The following is a 5,845-nucleotide window of genomic DNA, read 5'->3' as shown; positions in this document are numbered from 1 at the left end:
TGCCGACTTTGGTTCAGGAAACCAGTGTTCGAGCCTCGAGGTCACGTCCACATCCTGTGATTCTGGGCAAACCAGTTAGTTAATCTCCCCGTGCCTGAATATGTATGTTAATACAGCGCTTATGTACAGCGCTCCGGTTGTCCCTGAAAATGTAATGTTAATACGGCGCTTATGTACAGCGCTCCGGTCATCCCTGAATATGTAATGTTAATACGGTGCTTATTAGAGCGCTCCGGTCGTCCCTGAATATGTAATGTTAATACGGCGCTTATGTACGGCGCTCCTGTCGTCCCTGAATATGTAATGTTAATACGGCGCTTATGTACGGCGCTTCGGTCGTTCCTTAATCATTAATATTAATATGGCGCTTATGTACGGCGCTCCAGTCGTCCCGGGTTGGAGGTGCAATGCACGGCAGTGGGGGGGGTGTGGAGCGCCGGTTTGCGCAGTGCTCCGAGGCTCAATCTGCTGGCTTTGGTGCATGAAACCAGGGATCGAGCCTCGAGGTCGCGTCCCCATCCTGTGATTCTGGGGCAAATCACTTAATCTCCCCGTGACTGAATATCAATGTAAATACGGTGCTCACATACAGCGCTCCTATCCTTCGGGTCGAGTCGCGCTATATATCGCCATGTTGCCCGCCCCCTTCGACTGTGGATTTATTCAAAAGTAATCTTTTCAGTAGGGATGCCGGGCGCCGAGAGGTCCGCATTGCTGTGGACTGCAGGGTGGCGCTTACCTCGGCTTCCCATGGTCACCATGCCTCCTGGGGTGGAGGGGCAATGCACGGTTGTGGAGGGGGTGGAGCGCCTGGTTTGCGCAGTGCTCCGAGGCTCAGGATGCTGACTTTGGTGCAGGAAACCAGGGATCGATCCTCCAGGTCGCGTCCACATCCCGTTATTCTGGGCAAATCACTTAATATCCCCGTGACTGAATATGTAATGTAAATACGGTGCTCATGCACAGCACTCCTATCCTTCGGGTCGAGCTTGCGCTATACAATGCCACGTGGCCCGCTCGCTGCTCGGTGGAGTCATTTATAAGTAATCTTTACAGTAGGGATGCTGGGCGCCGAGAGGTCCGCATTGCTGTGGGCTGCAGGTCGGCGCTTACCTCGGCTTCCCACGGTCGCCAGACCTCCCGGGGTGGAGGTGCAAGGCACGGCAGTGGGGGGTGTGGAGCGCCTGGTCTTGTTGCTAACATGCTTGTTGTAGGAGAGTAGGGTCTGCTATCCTATGGTCACCCCAAATTTTTGCTTTTTGCTTCACTGGTTTTTGACATATTGAGGCTGTGGGCCTGCCAATCAGACCCCCAGCCTGCTGTTCTCTCTACTAAATTAAAACTATGCACCCTAGGTGCATAACCAATTGGAAGTGGATCACCCTGTCAGCCCCTGTACCAGTGTACACTAGGTACCCAGGGCATTGGTGTATCTAAGGCCTGCCAGGGGCTGAAGCATGTATTATGCCACCCCAGGCTTGGCCTAACAAATTTGACACAACTGGCTGATCACTCAGCTGGGGTAAGTTGGTGTAACCACCTTTTACTTAGGTGTAGTATACCTATACCTAACCTTAAATGGGACACCTGGTAACCTATAAGTCACTCCAATGGCAGGCCTTAACAATCCTGAAGGCAGAGTGCTTGGTTCCATGTGAGATGGTGCTCTGGCATGAGCTGAGCCTGTCTGCAGTGGTCGGAACAACTTCCTTCTACTGTTTCCAGATATCGTCATACCATATACTCTTAAGTGCATTATGAACCTCGCGGTTAAATGCTAACTTTGGTTTGGCTTTATCAAAACATGTCGAGTAAGGTGTCATACGAATTGGAATACTAACCCCTCGCCAATTCTGGCGACGGGGTTAGCATTCCACCCTTCTAGAGGGACACGACATGTACAGTACCTGAAACCCGGGTAAAATCAGACATAGCCTCAGCTCCACAAAATGGATGCTGCCACCACAGACACAAGTCTGCCCTCCTGCTGCTGAGAGTCCTTCCAGCTTGGGAGGTGTGGACAAAGGGTTTCCTGCCAGGGGAGGTGCGTGCACCACCCCAGACAGGATTTTGTGTATTGGTCAGGTAGGGCTTGAAAGAAACCAGACATGCCTGAGGCTCACAAGGAGCCTTGGTGCATATGCCAGTTCAATCCGGTCCTGGGGCACACCAGTCCCGGGCCTGGGGCGAGCTGGACAAAGGATTGGGGGTGTAACCACCCCCCTTCCTGGTCCCACCCTTAGGGAGGGACCTAGCAGGTAGTCCGGCCCCTAGAATCCGCTTAAAGGTAGGAGCTGTGTCCTAAGACTTCAGACATCCTGGAATCAACTTGAAACTAAGAAGAAGACGGGAACTTCGACGCTCTGCCGCACAGAGGACTGAAGCCAATCTCCCCTGTGGTCAGGGAGTGACCACCTTGCTAACGCAAGCACCATCCAGCGAATCAACGTCTGCTTTGCCGCCGCCTCCCGCCGGAGCCCGAGCCCAGAGACTGACAAGACCTGGACCTCCAGACCTCTCACCGCCCGATCCACAGTCCCTGAAAAGAGGAGACCCGTGGAGGCACCGAGACACGTGGAGCCAGCCATCTTGAAAAGACCACGACAAGCTGCAAGTGCAACAACCGAGGCTCCCTCCAAGTTGTGCTTTGGGATCTGAGAAGCCCAACCCTCGAGCAGCATCTGCACCAAAGGTGAGCCCTCCAGCATCTCCACGATCTGCGTGGGGCCCTTCTGCATTTTGCCACTCGACGCGCCTGACCGGTTGCTGGCCCGCTGGCTAGTGGCCATCTTGGCGATGAACTTTACAAAATACACCGCTGGTCTGGTTGCTCCAGACTGGCCCTTGCTCCCCTCCAAAGGAGTAGTTCCTCTGACCTTGCTGGTCAGAACCATCAGCTTACTTCATCTCCTGCAACAATTGCTTTTGCCAAGGCTTGTTTGCTTTGATCAAGTCGCCGACACCGCCGACAGTGAGAGCCTGCGTGGGACAGCTCGTGACTTGACTCCTGGACGTCGTCGACCTTCAGGGACCACGTGGCTGCAGAGACAAGCTACACCTTTCTTCCTGTTTGCACCCGACATCGCCTGGTACCCACCTGGTGCCACGCTGGTCACTGGCTAGTGACTGTGAACACTGTCCCCTCTGCTTACAGGTCTTCAACATCTCTGATCCACTCTTAGATCCACCGCATCTCTTCCGGGGCGACCGCCTGCAGCATCTTTGACTACAGGCTCCATTGAACAGATAGAAGAAACCCGACGCACTTCGACGCCTATGCACCCGCTTCCTGTGGGTGAGGTAAAGCTGGCACTCCGGTGCCCAAGTGTTGAGAATCATCTCTAGTGTCTGTGTTTCCAATCTTAAGTTCCTAGCCCATCCGGAAGATTCCTTTTGCAGTAACTTTGTACTTTTTACGCACCCATTGAAAACCTATGGGAGCTCGCGTGTGACTATTTGCTCTGCACACGCAACCCGTGGACCTCCTGGTCACTAACTGAAGTTAGCTCCTTGTAGGCCCAGCGATTCTAGAGGCCCTAGGCCTTTTCCCTTTTCTGTTCGTGGTACTTATACCACTATTTTAGTATATGGTTTGAGCGGCCACCAGGGCCTATCCATATAAAGTGCAACTTCTGTGTATTCTACTGTAATCTTGTTTGACGATTTGTGCTCCTGTGCTCATAAAGAGACTAGGGGTTACTTTGAGAAATAAATACATATATATTTTGAATATATATCTGTGTGGTGTCCTTTCATTGGTATAAAAGAGGGTTACATTTGGTAAAACAGCTGGCTTAACACGCTTCACGAGTTTAGCCTCAAAGACTGCTTAGCCTACGCTACCACTAGGGCAGCTAGTCCGAAAAGGTTGACTTACAACCACACCATAAGGGTTGCTTGGCATGGTACAAGGTGGTCACTTTAACTAGTGAACATCATATACCAGGCCAACTTCTCACACTTGTCATTTCAGATATTTCATCCCGAGTCCTTCTTGGTTGAACCTTGCCCGGGAGAAAGCGTCACTCAGTCTCTCGATTACGGACATTTCACCCAGAAAGCATCCGATCTCGGCCGATCTCGCAAGCGAAGCAGGGTCGGGCCTGGTTAGTATTTGGATGGGAGGCCAACTGGGAATCCAGGTGCTGTAGGCATCCTCCCAAGGTTAAGTGTGCTATTCCCGGTGTTGCATTTAACCATGTTTAGACAGGCAGTGACAATTTTCGGGGGGTTCCCCCTTAGTTTTCTTAATTTACACAGGGCAGATTTTAGGAGCAACAAAAAAAAAAAAGCTATCTTCAATGTTTGATCCCTTTCCCTGCCAGTGCCATCCACAGTTGAATGACTGACAGTTATCAGCAGTTACAAATTACGCGAGCAGTTACAAGCGATTATACGAATGTTCAGCAGCAATAGCAGCCAACAATTTTAATCGGGAAGTCGGTGCTTCCCCCCAGTAGCCAAAGGCAAACGCAGCATTGCAGCTGTCAATGTAAACGGGTAAAAACAATGTTCATGGCAGGTATGATGTACTTGCTGCATCATAAGCAATATTGTCTGTCAGCGCGCTCAAGTGAAAGTTTGCAATATTATTTACAAGTTCAGTTGCGGCTTATTTATCTTATGCAACTAACAACCATTGACAAAGCCAACAACCCTGTCGTATCGGCTATGATGTTCTTGCTGGATCATATATCCGCATGCAATGACAGAAACAGCAAAATACCAGTCTGGAAGCACATCACCTAGGCACAGAATAGCTACCTCAAGCACAGGGGGACCCGGGTGCAGGTACTCAGGGGGTATCACCAGGGGCAGGTTTACACAAGGTTTTATGGTTGCAACGACACAAGAGGGGACACCGGGTGCATCACTCATGTGTGGTCACGGTGTGCAAGCACACACAAGGTGTCTCTGCCTGCAAAGCAAGGCATGTTTCCTGGTAACAGGACCAGCAGGACTGGGGCATCTGAAGTTAAAAATAAATAATCAATAATCCAGTAATGCAAGGCATTCATTTTCTTTAACAAAATTACCAGGGCACTCGTCAAGTGCCATTGAGAGTACCCGTGGGTAAGTGCGATGACTCTGTTTTTTCGAGGCCCCCCCCCCCTCCTCATTATACAAACAGCGCCATCTTGTGCAGTGGTCACATGTCTCATTTAGTTCCAATTTTTTTCAGTAGGGGTCAGGGTGCATTGTGCAATCTGTGTATTGTACTGTAAGAAGTATATCAGCTAAACTACAAGGGGGGACAGAAGGATCCCCGTGGACATGGTATCGGTGGGTGAGCACGCTGGTCCCTTGGAGGACGTGATGGGGTTTTGGCCGTCTGGGGCGGGGCCTGCACAGACTTAAACTGGAGGTCAGTCCAGGCTTCCCACTTGACCCAACTGGGTGATCACAGGCACTTTTGCATTTCAACTCTCTTCCTTGTGTTCTTCACACGTGGGAGTGCTCTCATGCGAGTCGATTTAGCTGACGGCAATGTCGCTAGACCTCATGTAGGATACAGATGCAATTAGGTATCAGTTCACTGGTAGGATGTTCAGCAATACTGAGGTCCACAACACTCCAGAATTGAAATACAGCGCATGATCAAATGCCCATGGTTACCACATTTACAGATTGGGACGGGTTACTGGGTATGCCTTGCCAGGACAGTGACACACACTTTACATGAACTGGAGCCTCAGTAAAGGTATGATGGAATCACAAACTGGTACGTGGGTCTCTCCTCTCCAACATGCTGCGGGGGCATTATGTTGGCAGGGCTGTGACTGGCAGGCAAGGGCATCAAGGGGCGGTATTAAGCAACAGGGTCAGTTGCAGGGTGAACTGCGTA

General features: G+C 51.0%; 1 pseudogene; it reads left to right on the top strand.

Moving 5' to 3' along the window:
* Positions 1-4,036: 4,036 nt before the first annotated feature.
* LOC146859442 (5S ribosomal RNA) lies at positions 4,037-4,154 on the top strand (annotated as a pseudogene).
* Positions 4,155-5,845: the final 1,691 nt, after the last annotated feature.

Source organism: Triturus cristatus, chromosome 3_2 (genome assembly GCF_964204655.1).
Source record: "Triturus cristatus chromosome 3_2, aTriCri1.1, whole genome shotgun sequence".
NCBI classification, from domain to species: Eukaryota; Metazoa; Chordata; class Amphibia; order Caudata; family Salamandridae; genus Triturus; species Triturus cristatus.
This window is presented reverse-complemented; position numbering and strand designations above follow the sequence as displayed.